Source organism: Bison bison, unplaced genomic scaffold, assembly GCF_000754665.1.
Source record: "Bison bison bison isolate TAMUID 2011002044 unplaced genomic scaffold, Bison_UMD1.0 scf7180017864324, whole genome shotgun sequence".
Classification (NCBI taxonomy): domain Eukaryota; kingdom Metazoa; phylum Chordata; class Mammalia; order Artiodactyla; family Bovidae; genus Bison; species Bison bison.
This window is the reverse complement of record NW_011494896.1, coordinates 4,273,434-4,288,046: the sequence shown is the minus strand read 5'-3', so window position 1 is coordinate 4,288,046 and position 14,613 is coordinate 4,273,434. Positions and strand designations below refer to the sequence as shown.

General features: G+C 40.7%; 1 protein-coding gene across 3 annotated transcripts in view; it reads right to left on the bottom strand.

The window, feature by feature from the left end:
* The window catches only part of DLG2 (discs, large homolog 2 (Drosophila)), a 2,340,373-nt gene that overhangs the window by 771,882 nt on the left and 1,553,878 nt on the right, over positions 1-14,613 (bottom strand). The window lies entirely within an intron of this gene.

Sequence of the window (14,613 nt, the reverse complement as noted above, 5' to 3'; positions counted from 1 at the left end):
TTGAACTGTGGTGTTGAAGACTCTTGAGAGTCCCTTGGACTACAAGGAGATCCAACCAGTCCATTCTAAAGGAGATCAGCCCTGGGATTTCTTTGGAAGGAATGATGCTAAAGCTGAAACTCTAGTACTTTGGCCACCTCATGCGAAGAGTTGACTCATTGGAAAAGACTCTAATGCTGGGAGGGATTGGGGGCAGGAGGAGAAGGGGACGACAGAGGATGAGATGGCTGGATGGCATCACCAACTCGATGGACGTGGGTTTGAGTGAACTCCGGGAGACGGTGATGGACAGGGAGGCCTGGTGTGCTGCGATTCATGGGGTCGCAAAGAGTCGGACACGACTGAGCGACTGAACTGAACTGATGTCATTTTTGTTGTTTTTCTCAAGTTAGGGTAGCATTATTGAGCTGTGAGTAAAGTTTAAGCAAATAGTGGGGAGAGGCGCATGACTTATTGCTCAAACATTAAGAAACAATCCCACAGAGAAATAAATTCCTCCCCATCTACCTCCTACTGTCTTTGTCTTTTTCTTGAAGCTGCTTTCCACCTTGTGATGTGAATCAAAGACATTTTGCCATTGGGCTTGTTGTTTCCTTTTGATAAACATGTAAGACTTAAGGGCAATCTGAATATATCATGGCTGGTTCGAGAATACTCTATTCTAAAAAAGTCTTCCATATTTTTCCTGCTTACTGATGGCACCACATTTGAAGACAGCTCATCCAGTTCTGCCACATACTAATTTTGTGATCATGGATAAATGCCTTAACTTCTTTGACCTACAGTTTTCTTCTTGGTAAAAGAGAGGCTGTAAAACTTATGTCACAGACTAATTGTTAAAATTTGAGATAATCAAAAAAGTGAACAACATACAAAGCTAAACTTTCAGTAAATGATATCGATATACTTAGTATGGCACCAGCATTAGAGAGAGCATGAGCGTTGGCTCCAGCTTAAAAGAAGGTCCTATCTACCCATCCAACTATAAACACATGGAAACACATACAAATACATGAAAGACATATATATATATATATAATATAAAATGTGTACAAAATTTATACATGTATGTGAGTGTGTACAGAAACATGTCTGTGTATATAACACACCATCAGGATGAAACACTAATCTCTGTATCTTGTCAAGAGACATAAATGAGCCTTCTAGTGACTCTGCTAGTGATATACTTTGTTCTTCTCTGTGTGTGTTAGCCGCTCAGTCGTGCCTGACTCTTTGCAATCCCATGGACTGCAGCCTGCCAGGTTCCTCTGTCCATGGGATTCTCTAGGCAAGAATAGTGGACTGGGTTACCATGCCCTTCTCCAGGGGATTCTTCCCAACCCAGGGATCGAACTCAGGTCTCCTGCATTACAGGCAGATTCTTTTCCATTTGAGCTACCCAGGGAGTGATTCAAAACAGCCAGATGTAAATGCCAAGCATGAAAAGGATTTCAGCCATTAAGGGCCTCTACATAAAAGGTAGACAGGATATGAACACAGATGACAATGAGAAAGCCCTGAGGTGATGAAAAGGATGGATAAGCTAACTCTGACTTGGGAACTTGACCAAGCTTTTGAGAGAAGCTAACACATAAGCTGAGTTTTGAGGAAGACCTTCTCAGTCAAAGATAGTAAGGGAGTGAAGAGCAGTCTTAGGATCAACAGAACCTAGTTGGTGATCCTGAATTAAATTCAAGGTGACATTCTTCTCAATGACTAAATGTCTTTGTTTAATTTATGCTGAGTCTATACAGACCAAATATTTTTAAACTATGAAAGTACACCTTGGAGGTTCTGATACCTATGAATGTTTTCTTATTATATACGCTCTGTTTCTCCAAAGGATAGATGATTTGAAGGTGCAAAAATACCTAAATCTCATCAAGCTAAGTAGATAAAATAGAAGCTTTTAAATCCACTAGTTCTAATTGCTTCTCAAATAAGTTTCAGTTTCCTTACTGTGCATCTCTGAGATATTAAAACTATTTTTCTTCTCCCTGTTTTTTTTCTTTTTCCTTTCTCCCCGTTAAAGCAGGTGTTCATTGTAGAGGGAGGTAAGGAGAGGGAGAGTTGAAGTCACAAGCAGCCTGCAAAGACCTCCCTGCTTCTGTTTCCAAAAACCTAAGCCCTTTGAAGAAATTAAAGGGTTGTTGGAGGAAGTAAAAGAGGAAAGAGGAGTCCTCTGCAGAGGGAATAAGTGGTTTCCCAAATGGAGGGGCAGGGGAGAGAGATTCCTTGAACCTGAATATGCATGTGTGCGTGCTAAATCATGTCAGTTGTGTCTGACTCTTTGTAACCTATGGACCATAGCCCACCAGGCTCCTCTGTCCATAGGATTCTCCAGACAAGAATACTGGAGTGGGCTGCCAAGCACTCATCCAAGGGACCTTCCCAACCCAGGGATCAAACGCGTGCCTCTTATGTCTACGCGCTTTGGCAGGCAGGTTCTTTCCCACTAGCACCGCCTGGGAAGCCCTGACCTGGAATAAGAGAGAAGGAAAAATTTTCAGAGATAAAGGATTTTCAGGCATGTCTAAGGGGATGGGGCCCTAAAGTTCAAGCTTCCTCATGACCCGTTTATGTCTTTTAGGATTTGTTTAGTTGTGAGTCACTGAACCTTCCCCCACCACCCCCCTCCCGCTGCCCCCCGACCACCACCATTTAAACTGGTAACATAACAAAAGAGATTAACAGAAATTCAGAAGGAGGGCTTCAGAGATGGTTTGCTTCTCAGTTTCAAGATGTCACCAAGACTGTTCTTTACCCCCGATTTACCTACTCTGCCTTCTAAAATGGTACTTCATTCTAAAACTGCAATACTCTTCTGGCCATCAAATGGCTCTAAGCTACTATCTGAGCTACAGGCTTCCTCACTTCCTGCCCATGAAACAGGGTGGGTTTCTGTCATGGAATTCTAAGCAAGAGTCACAATTCACTCTGACTGTACTGAAATAGGTTGAGTATTCACCACGGAGGGCGGCTAAGGGCCTTTCTCCATCAGTGCTCATTGGCTTAAATCAGTAAGGACCTATCGCATGAGTTCAGAGTTGCCTTAGCCTCCATCAAAGCACATGGGTTGTGTGGATAAAGGTGGACATCTGAACCAAAATCTGGACTCAATTAGCAAAGAGGAACGGGTGAAGAGAAAGACATGGGTAGATAACTGACAAATGTCCACTACATCGTCAGCAGAAACGGGCAGACCTGCAGGAACAGCTCAGAGAGAAACCACAGGTGTTGCAGCAGTTACCTGTGAGGACATGAGACCAGTGTGGAGGCTGTCTTGTCACTGAACTATGAGATATCTCTGGAGGTGGTTGAAGTGTTTGAGGGAAAAAAAAAAACAACACAAAAAATGACTAAGTTTACATGTGCTGCTAGCCTGACAATTGATCTACAGAAAAACGGAGATTCATCCCTTAGAGTTTGTTCAGTGGCAAGTAATAACATTTCCGGCTTTACCAGTTCTCGAGATGGGGTACTTAGTAACTCAGGCATGATTGCTGGGCCCCTGTCCTACATTGCTTCTTGGGTCTTTGTTTTCCAATAATTTCAGGGCCTAGTATCTCCACCATGATTCTGAAGTTTAGAGCATCCCTGAGTTAGAGCTTTCTTTGCCATACCTCCTTAACCATCCACACTGTGTTGATATACAGGCCAGGAAAATATATTTACTCTGATTAGAAAACTTATTTGGGAATAGTAAAATTTTGCCATTTCTGGGCATGTCTATCCCGTTGTTGATTTTTGTCTTAAAGCTGTAAATTTTAGAATCAGATGTGCTTGCAATAGCATCAGATGTGCTGGTAATAACCAAGAGCATGTCAGGAAAAGCTGAGGGTCACAGTATAACAAGTGGTTTCCAGAAGGAAATATATTGGCCAGTTTAGATGATGCGAAGCTCAGGGTAAGGATCTAGAAGGGAGCGCTTGGTAATACTCCGGTGACAGATGGTTTGTGGGGTGAAAGAAGGGAGATAAGTCAGCCTGGAGCTATAAAGAAAAATGGAGAAGGCTGGAGTCAGCAGCTGAATTTCAGCTAAAGGCATTTTGTGCCCATTTATCTAAATCAGGCCTTTGAGGTATGTTTACCAGGTAATCCTCAATCCTGAGACTTTGATGCTTGCATCTGAAGAAAAGTTAGATTAATGACCCCCCAAATGTCTGTAAACCATATTTCTCGCAGTAAATTTTTTTTTTCTGACATCTGAGGCCAATGGTTAACACTGCAAAGCTCTTTCCGCATGTACAAAAAACTTGCTAGCCTCCAAATCAGAGAAGTTTCTAGACAGTAGAGACTTAAATTCATAGACCTGTCGGTAGGCATTCTCTTTACCTGCCACTTTTTTTTTTTTTTTATTGTTCTTTTATTTCCTGGGAGTTGAAACACAGTCATGGGTTACTTTACAGGAGACGCATGCCTAAGCTTTGCGGTATTAAGGTTTATTACAACCTGCCAACAGTATTCCCTACCAGAGAGCTCAGCTTTATGACCTTACCTCAGTGGTGGGAGACACAGTTAGACTTTAGAGAAGATAAATCTAAGCAAGGTGACATTTATTTTGAGAACAGGCTATAGCAGCCTGAGCCTGGGGCAGGACCTATTCAAGAACTTCCCCAGAGTGATAGCTAAAACACAAAACCAAGATACATTTGCATAAATACACTAGGCAAGTTATGGATGCCAGATTTGAACCAATCTGGCTAAGAAGAATTTAAGGGGAGGTCTCCCAGGGGCAGGGGATCCTGGTAGGCTGCTGTCTATGGGGTCGCACAGAGTCGGACACGACTGAAGTGACTTAGCAGCAGCAGCTCATGTAGCCAATGAGAAGACAGTGGCTGTCCAGTTGGGTCTTTAGGGTAGATATAACATAGAAATTGGATGCTGCCAGTGTGTTCTCTATTTCTCTCTCCCTCTTCGTTAACTTCTGTCTCTGTCTCTCTCTGTGGGAAGCCTCATTTTCTCAGATGAGCTTGCTCCACGAGGCAGGAAATTCATATGGCAACCACTCTTTCTCTCCTCTCTCAGAACTCTACTGCACAGCTGGAATGCAACACCTCTCCATTCCACAAACTCCAGTGTGAAAAATCCTGAGCAGTGCTTGTATTTGGCTTAGTCTGACTCAGGTGTCAGCCTGTAAACTACATCAAGTCCCCAAGAAGAGTTTTTAAAATAAAGATTTCTCATGTCCCACATACCCAAGATTCTGATTCATTTAGTCTAGGGCATGGTTCAGGGATCTGTGTTATTATTATTATTTTTACTAGGTTGCCAGGTAATTTCAATGAGTAGCTCTGGTTCAGTCAACTGTGTGACCATGCATGCTATGACTGGCAGTGATCCTCAGAATGTGGTTGGAATGGGGAGAGAAGCAGTTCCCCCAAAAGAAGAAGAATGCTCCTCCTGCCAGTTCTAATGTGCAGACAAAAAAAAAAAAAAAAGGCTAACTATTTCATATGTAGAGACTAGAAGTGAAAGATCATTAGAATAAAATATTTAAAAGCATCTGAAGCAAATATCATAGCCAAAAACTACTGAACAGAAAAGAAAACGGTAACCGCTTGTCTAGCCAGGAGCTAAATTCTTGTGAGCTAACAAAGAAGGGCGGAGAAGGCAATGGCACTCCACTCCGGTACTCTTGCCTGGAAAATCCCAGGGATGGAGGAGCCTGGAAGGCTGCATGCAGTCCATGGGGTCGCTGAGGGTCAGACACGACTGAGCGACTTCACTTTCACTTTTCACTTCCATGCACTGGAGAAGAACTGGCAACCCACTCCAGTGTTCTTGCCTGGAGAATCCCAGGGACAGGGGAGCCTGATAGGCTGCCGTCTATGGGGTTGCACAGAGTCAGACATGACTGAAGTGACTTAGCAGCAGTAGCAGCAACAAAGAAGGGAAAACAGAGCTACAAAAAGTTTGGAGTTATTCTAGAGAAAGCTATGGCTGCAAACTCAAGGGCAGACTCCATTTATATACTTAAAATGCATTTGTAATTGGGAACATATACCTGTTGGAGATCACTTAAGAAGCTTATCATTTGCCATTAAAAAAAAAAACTCTCTCCCTTTCTCTCTCTCTCACACACACACAAACACACACAGAAAAGCAGAAGCATACGTTTGCCCCTTGACCTAGGCCTAGAATCATGGCCTAAAGTTAACCAACAGTGACATCTTCGAAAGAAAGAATGAGGCTTAGATAAAGGTGCATTTACACACTTTATAAAAACTAATATTGAGCATCTATGCTGTTCCATGAACTATTTAAGGCATTTTACATGTTATTTCTATTTTTCACAACAGTGGTAGACAACAGATACTAGTATTACATTCATCATGAAGAAAGAGGAGGCTTAGCAGGTTAAGTCATTTCTTCAAGGTCACATAGAAAGTGGCCCATTCTGGATTCAAAAGAAGTCTGAACTCAAAATTGTGCTTCTTTAGACTGCTTATGTGAATCTACACTTGTTCTAGAAAACTTGCAATACCTTCCACAAAGCCAATAACACTTTGATCAAAATTCACACATATTAAGTAAATATTTTTACATCTAAATACACACTTACGTTTGGATGATATCTATATCTGTAAACATACATATGTGTGTATACATTTCAAACACACTAAAATATACACTGATAACTGCAAATGTGTAAAATTTAGAGTTTAAGAAGATTATCTAGCATTAAAATTATTTAACTAAAATAGAATAAGACTGTACTATAGCTGACTATATGAAATCCCATCAAATATCTTCAGGACTCTGGCTTTTTATTCCTGTTACTACTAATTTGAAATAGCTAAAGAGATCCAGAAGAAAATCTGAAATTTAGAAACCTAAAGCCTCTACATTACTTGAAGCAACAGACCCTTAATCCCATTTGAATTTAGGAATTTTCATCTTCATGGAAACTCGATAGTGTGAGATAAATAAATTTGGCCTGATTCAGACACCCAAGGAATTTCTAGTTAATTTGAAGCCTGGATTACTCTGGAGACTTCATCAGTAGACAACTTTAGTTGGTTACTGCTTACCTGCAGTTTACAAATACTGTTTAAAAAAATTCCCAAGTTATCCACCTGACACCCCAAACTCAGTTCATCTACAGGAATCACTTTTCTCTGCCCTATAGATATGTTGATTTTGGCATGGGTCTAATAATAAGTAACAAAATCAATGATTTATACTTAGGAATATGGCTCAGCTCTTAAAAAAAAAATTGCAAAAGAATATCCCCGACGTGTCAGACAGAATATTCAAATAGTGTCACATGGCCATACATTCTGCAGCTGTCAGGAAAACACTCCAAATGTTCTTTTTCTTTTTTTGGAGGCTGTGGTAGGGGTCGGCAGATGGTCAGATAGTCACTTCAACATCTCTGCTAAACTGTAGTCATGCATGCTGGTCAGGGTTATGAAGGCATGATGAATCTATTATCCATGCTGGGTCAACAGGCTTCTCTTGATACAAACCATATTAGGGATATGTAACCTATTAATTTCATTCGTGAATAATGGATAAATCATTCAGAGGCACAGACATTATACTCAGCTACCTTTATTAATGTCACAAGAGTTGAGGGTGTCAGGAAGGCTTGAAATATCACAGGTGTCCACGCTGAGAGGCGCAGATTGTGTAAATGAAAGGAATTTGTTGGGCTATTGTCTAGGCCTCTTTGACATCTTTGCTCTCTCTGGCATTTTCTCATCCTACAAAACATCAGAATCTCTTCTAAGATTCTTAAAACATTTTGAATCATCTCCTCCACCATCATCATTGGCAGCATTTAGTCATTAATTTATGGCACCCCACTCCAGTACTCTTGCCTGGAAAATCCCATGGATGGAGGAGTCTGGTAGGCTGCAGTCCATGGGGTCGGGAAGAGTCGGACAGGACTCAGCGACTTCACTTTCACTTTTCACTTTCATGCATTGGAGAAGGAAATGGCAACCCACTCTAGTGTTCTTGCCTGGAGAATCCCAGGGATGGGGGAGCCTGGTGGGCTGCTGTCTATGGGGTCGCACAGAGTCAGACACGACTGAAGAGACTTAGCAGCAGCAGCAGCAGTCGTTAATTTTCTGTCTTAAAGGGCACATCTGCATTGTCTGTTGAATCCTGTACACCCAATACTGCAGCTAAAGTGATCTTTTTCAAACACAAGTATGATTATATTACTTTTTTCTGCCTAAAATTTTCCAAAGGCTAGCCATTGTCTCCAAGATACAATTTAAAATTTAAATGTTATCCTAGGCATCTATGTTTCCAGTCCTTTCCATCCTTCCTGCCTGATTTTTCTCTCTCTCTGTCTGAATCTCACTTCAAAACTTGAGCCACAGCCATCCTGAACTGTTGCTACCTGCAGTTCCTTGAGCATGTCACTTTGCCATGGACCCCTGCACATTTGCACTCGCTGTTTCCTGAGAGGTCCGCTTCTCCTTCCTTGTCCATGGCCAGTTTCCCTTCACCCTTCAGGTACAATGCCTCAGAGAAGTACTCCATTCTGGGCCGGGTAGTCACTGCATTCTGTTCTTCATTATGGTTTCTGCCCATTTACTTTTCTGTGTCCTCCCCCAGGTGGTGAAAGTCTACGAAACAAGGGCTGTGCTCAGCGCCCTTGTTCAAAAAGTGCTGGACACCTAAGTGTCCATAAGACAGGGGTGGGATTCACCATGTACGGCAAAGCAGCCAGTGCATCGGCTGATGCTACTATAGGGAAGGAGTCATCAACGTGCCCTCAAATTGGGCAGTGGTTTTCCCTTTTCTTTTAATATTGTCATAGGAATATAAAGAACACTACGATAAAATTCCTTCCATCAGGAACTCACATTTCAGTGGAAAAGACATTTTCTTCATCATTTACTGTGAGAAATTCTCTACTTGTGTTAATTTATGCAGGGGAACCTTTCCCAAGAGGGGAAGTCAAGAAGAATTTCTTGGAGGAAAAAACACTTGAGCTTAATTTGGTGCAATTTAACTCAGCGGCAATGAGCTTAGGTTTTCATGTCTGGTGGGCATGGAGCTGGATCCCAGTTCTGTCTTCGACTAACGCTGTGACTTTTGACATGTGACTTAATTTTTGAGTTTAATTTAAACTCATTTAAATTATGTGTTCTAATGTGTTAAATGAAGTCAGCAATATCCACCTCACTGGGATGTTACTAAATGTGATTAGCTTATTACTAAACTAAATGTTACAGAGACGAAATGCATAAAAAATGTGAGCTGTAACACATATAGCAAAGACCATAACTTCCTTATTGTGTTCCTTTGTTTAGTCATGTCCAACTCTCTGAGACCCCATGGACTGTAGCCTGTCAGGATCCTCTGTCCATGGAATTTTCCAGGCAAGAATAATGGACTGAGTTGCCATTTTATACTTCAGAGGATCTTCCCAACCCAGGAATTGAACCTCATCTCTCACATGTCCTGTACTGGCAGCCTGATTCATTGGATGTCTAACATCAATTCAAGTAATGGGGAGAAAGAACAGGGAAAGCTGGTATGAAAAGAATTCCTGTTGGATTGATGTAAATTGTTCATTGAGACTAAGAAGCTAGGTTTTAAGCTTCCTCAGTGATCCTATAAATAATGTTTGTGAGAACTATCAAATTAGCATGAGGGAAATGTTAAGAATAATAAGGATGCATGCTATTCTAAACCTTTATATTAACTCCTTTAACAACCATAACAGAAGGGATAGGCTACCCACTCCAGTATTCTTGGGCTTCCTTTGTGGCTCTGCTGGTAAAGAATCCGCCTGCAATGTGGGAGACCTGGGTTCCATCCCTGGGTTGGAAAGATCCCCTGGAGAAGAGAAAGGCTACCCACTCCAGTATTCTGGCCTGGAGAATTCCATGGACTGTATAGTTTATGGGGTCGCAAAGAGTCAGACACTACTGAGCAACTTTCACTTTCAATAATCACAAAGGCCTAGGAAGTGGTTACAAATACCTTAGTCTCATTTCCAGATGTGGAAATTGAGACACAGAAACGTTAAGTACTCAACTCAAAGTAACTTGACCAGTAAGTGACAGAGCCAAACACAGGCCACCCTGTTCTGCTGTACGTGCGGTGACTGAGCGTAGGCATAAACCCGAATAGTCACTGAATGCATACTGCATTCCAGACACTGTTCTAGGTGAACTGGATATAGAGCTGACTGTATATTTACATATAGCATATATTTAAGGAGGAGATAGATGTTAACAAAGTAAACAATACATAAATAAAATACATAAATACTATAAATTTCAGATGTTAGTAAGGACAATTATATGACAATAAAACTATGAGAAGGAAAAAAAAAGTAATGGGGAAGCTACACTAACTTCAATGGAGTACAAAGGGGAGATTTTTTTCGAGAAGGAGACATTTGAGTTGATGTTTCAATGATGAAATGAGCAAATCTTATAAAGAGCTGAGGGGAGATTTTCCCAGGCACATAGAATACCATATATAAATGCCTCAGGTGGGTAAAGCTTGGCATTTGAGGAATGATGAGAAAGTCAGTGTGGTCAGAGTAAACTGTTCTAGGAGTTGAAGGTTAGGCCATAATATTGGGGAAAGAAGCAGAGGTCAGATCATATACAGCCTTATAGGTAATGAGTGTAATTATCACCTCTTGGAAGGTTTTAGGAATAAAAGTGGTATGATCAGGTTTCTACTTCAAAAAATATCACTCTGGCTACCTTCTGGAAAAGAATGGGCAGAAGCAGAAGCTATTACTGTGGTCCAGGCATGGCGTGATATTGATTTGGACCAAGAGTCAGCAGAGTGCTAAATGTGACTGATTTTGAAATATATTTTTACGGTAGCACCAATAAGACTTTTGCCAGATACCAAGGGAAAAAGAGTAATTATACAAGACTTCTCGATACATTATTTTTGGCCTGAATTACAAGGAATGTTATAGAGTCAATGAGTTCAGATGACGAATATTAAGAGAGAAGCAGCTTAGGCCCTGAGGACAGGAAGTACAGGGAAATCATGAATTCTGTTAGGAATATATCAAATTTGGGTACTGGGTTTCTGGAGTGTTCCTACATTTAGAGGAAGAACCAGCAAGGAGACTGAGAAAGGGCACCGATGAGATGGTAAATAAACAGGAGGGTGCTTTGTTCTGGGAGGCAAGAAATTAACACCTTTGAGGAATGAGGCAGTGACAGCCACATCAAGCACTGCTGAGAAGCAGGACTAAGAACTGAGGCTTGTACTGAGCAAGATGGAACTTGCTGGAACTTTGACAGGGACCGTTTTAGAGCTACTGTGAGGATGAAAACATGAATAGGTTAACATAAGAAAAGGAAGTCCTAAAGTGGAGTTAATGCAGACAGACAGTTTTCCTATATTTCAGTTAAGCTCAATAGAACAACGAGGCAATAATGGATGAGGAACATTGGGACACTTTTTTTTAAGATGAGAGCTATCATCACGCTAAATTAAATTTATCTAAGGAAAAAAAAAAAAGAAGGGCAAGAGAGAAACTGATATTACAGGAGAGAGAGGAGAAAACTCAAGAAGCAAATTCCTTAAATGGACAAGAGGTTATGGAGTCCAGGTTACAAGCGAAGAGCTGGCCTTGGAAACAAGCAGGGAACAAAGAGAGCACACTAGTGAATCTGGTGGTAGGAAGTAAGGCAGTTTTCATTTGATGGCTTAGATTTTCTCAAGGACATATGGAGAGAAATTAATAGTTAAGAGCAAGGACGAGGGAGGGGGTGTTTGAGATTTGAGGAGATGAAATGAGATAGGAAACTATTTTCCCAGAGACCGAGAAAAGGATTTTTCTAAAGAAATCGCTAAGAACTGGTTGGTTGTTTTGAGAGTTCATTTGAAGCCAACAGTTATAAATTTAAAGTGAGATGACTAGGTGCTTCTCTTGCCATGTCTAGTTGCTCAGGCGCTGGCATGGAGTAATTAGGAAGGTGTAAGTTTAACCACAGTAGGTTAATAAGGGCTGAGATGACCACAAAAAAAAGAGAGAGAAGGAAAAATGCTGAGTGTGTAAGACAGAAAATTAGATGGACCAGGAAACATAGGCCAAGGGGAGGAGGAAAGTGAGTGAAATCAGATTCAAGGTCCCAGTGGGGAGAGCAGGTGTACTAGAACAAATGATAAGGACACAGAGGTGGTGAAGGTGCTCAGAGAAGGCGATGCTCGACAGCGAGGTCTTGGAAGGGGTACAGCTAAGGGCAAGGATAAGCTTCAGACTGCGACTGAGACCCTTCGGGCGGGAAGTAAAGGAGGTGAGACGGCATGCAAGCTCATGAAGTGAGTGTGGACACACACTAGAACCCACCACTGTTTGACTCATAGAGAATGTTCTACCTCACATCACTGCTGGCGTCTATTTCTGAGCTATAAAACCAGGGTAACTAAATGGTGTTACAGTCAAGACGTATATATGTGTAGGGTTTGGGGGGCGAGAGGTTGACCTCCTAAGGGTAAGATCTGTGTAGTGGAAAGAGATCCTATGCTTAGAAGGCACTGCTATTGTCATCTTTTAATTCTTACTGGTTTTTAAGCAAAGGCCTCCCACTTTGATTTTGCACATTTTCCTACAATTTATATAGCTATTTCTGGACAGATGATTAGTGATTTAGGAGAAATGTCTTCTCTTTCCTCATTTGGGTTGATTTTCCATAAACCTCACTTTTATCCATTTTGCATGCCTTTAAAATAATTTATCAAAGTTCATAATGGAAGTTTTAAAGAACTCATCTGTCAAACACTTAACTTTTAATGTAAATTTCCTTTTAAAGCCATTCACAATAAAAATTAGGCTGGAAGTAAGAAATTACCTGACTAATAAAACTGAATAATTAGTAAACTGAAGAAGAAAAAAAAAATAAGTTTAAATGTAGATCTAGAGTCTGAATTCATGCTTGGATGAAAGCACAGAAAAAAATACTTGCATTTTTATTTCTTAATGTAAATATATTGCATATTTCCCTGGAGGAGGAAATTGCAATCTACTCCAGTATTCTTGCCTGAAAAATCCCATGGACAGAGGAGCATGATGGGCTACAGTCCAAAGGGTAACAAAGAGTTGGGCATGACTGAGCGTCTGAGCACTCACACACTGCATGTTTATTATGGAAAGTGTAGAAAATAAATCTAGACAAAAAGAAGTAACTAACAATTACCTCAAAATCCTTAACAAGAGTTAATAATTTTTAACATTTTGGTATGTATCCTTATTATGATTGTATATTATGCATACACAGATGAAGGTGAAAGAGGAGAGTGAAAAAGCTGGCTTAAAACTCAACATTCATATAATTAAGATCATGGCATCTAGTTCCATCACTTCATGGCAAATAGATGAGGAAACAATGGAAACAGTGACAGACTTTATTTTCTTGGGCTCCAAAATCACTGTGGAGGTTACTATAGCCATTGAATTAAAAGACACTTGTTTCTTGGAAGAAAAGCTATGACAACCTAGACAGAATATTAAAAAGCAGAGACATTACTTAGCCAACAAAGGTTCATTTAGTCAAAGCTAAGATTTTTTTCCAGTAGTCATGTATGACTATGAGAGTTGGACCAGAAAGAAGGCTGAGCACTGAATAACTTATGCTTTTGAACTGTGGTGCTGGAGAAGACTCTTTAGAGTCCGTTAGACTGCAAGCAGATCCAACAAGGCCATCCTAAAGGAAATCAGTCCTGAATATTCACTGGAAGGACTGTTGCTGAAGCTCCAATACTTTGGCCACTTGATGCAAAGAGTCAACTCATTGGAAATGATGCTGGGAAAGACTGAGGGCAACAGAAGGGGGAGACACAGGATGAGATGGTTGGATGGCATCATCAACTTAATGGACATAAGTCTGATCAAATTCCAGGAAACAGTCAAGGACAGAGAAGCCTGGCGTGCTGCAGTCCACGAGGTGGCAAAAATCAAACGTGACTGAGTGATGCAGCAACAACAAATGGCTGCTCCAATTTCCAGGCCCACTCAATGGCAGCAAATATTAATCTTTCTTTTAAATGTTTTGCCAATTGGGTTGAGAAAAACTGTTTAGTACCATTGTTTGTTTAATAGTAAGGCTGAGCAAGGTTCTGGATGCTACTGGCCTTTTCTTTTTTGATGAATGTCCTGTTAATACCTTTCAGTCACCTTTTTCTAGGCGTTCTTTGGCCTTTTTCTAGGAGTTCTTTGGCCTTTTTCTAGGCAGTCTTTGGCCTTTTTCTTATTCTTCTCTAAAACGCCTTTATATTTTAGGCTTAGGTACACAAAATTTCCCTAATTTTTCAAATCTTTGCCAAGGCCTGAACAACGTGTTTTCAGAACTCTGCAGGGTTGCTTTTTTTTCTCTATGAGGGAGGTTTTAAAATCCTTCACATATTATTTTAAACTAAGGGAAAAAAAAGGAAAGAAAAAGCATGGTAATGGTAGTTAAGAAGATCATATTAATATCACGTAAATGAAAATACAGTATAACATATCTTAAAATGTATAGCAAAAGATTAATAATGAAAACAATAGGAAAAAAGTATTGATCCCTAGGTCAGGAAGATCCCCTGGAGAATGGAATGGCAACCCACTCTAGTATTCTTGCCTGGGAAATCCCATGGACAGAGGAGTCCATGGGGTCACAAAGAATCAGA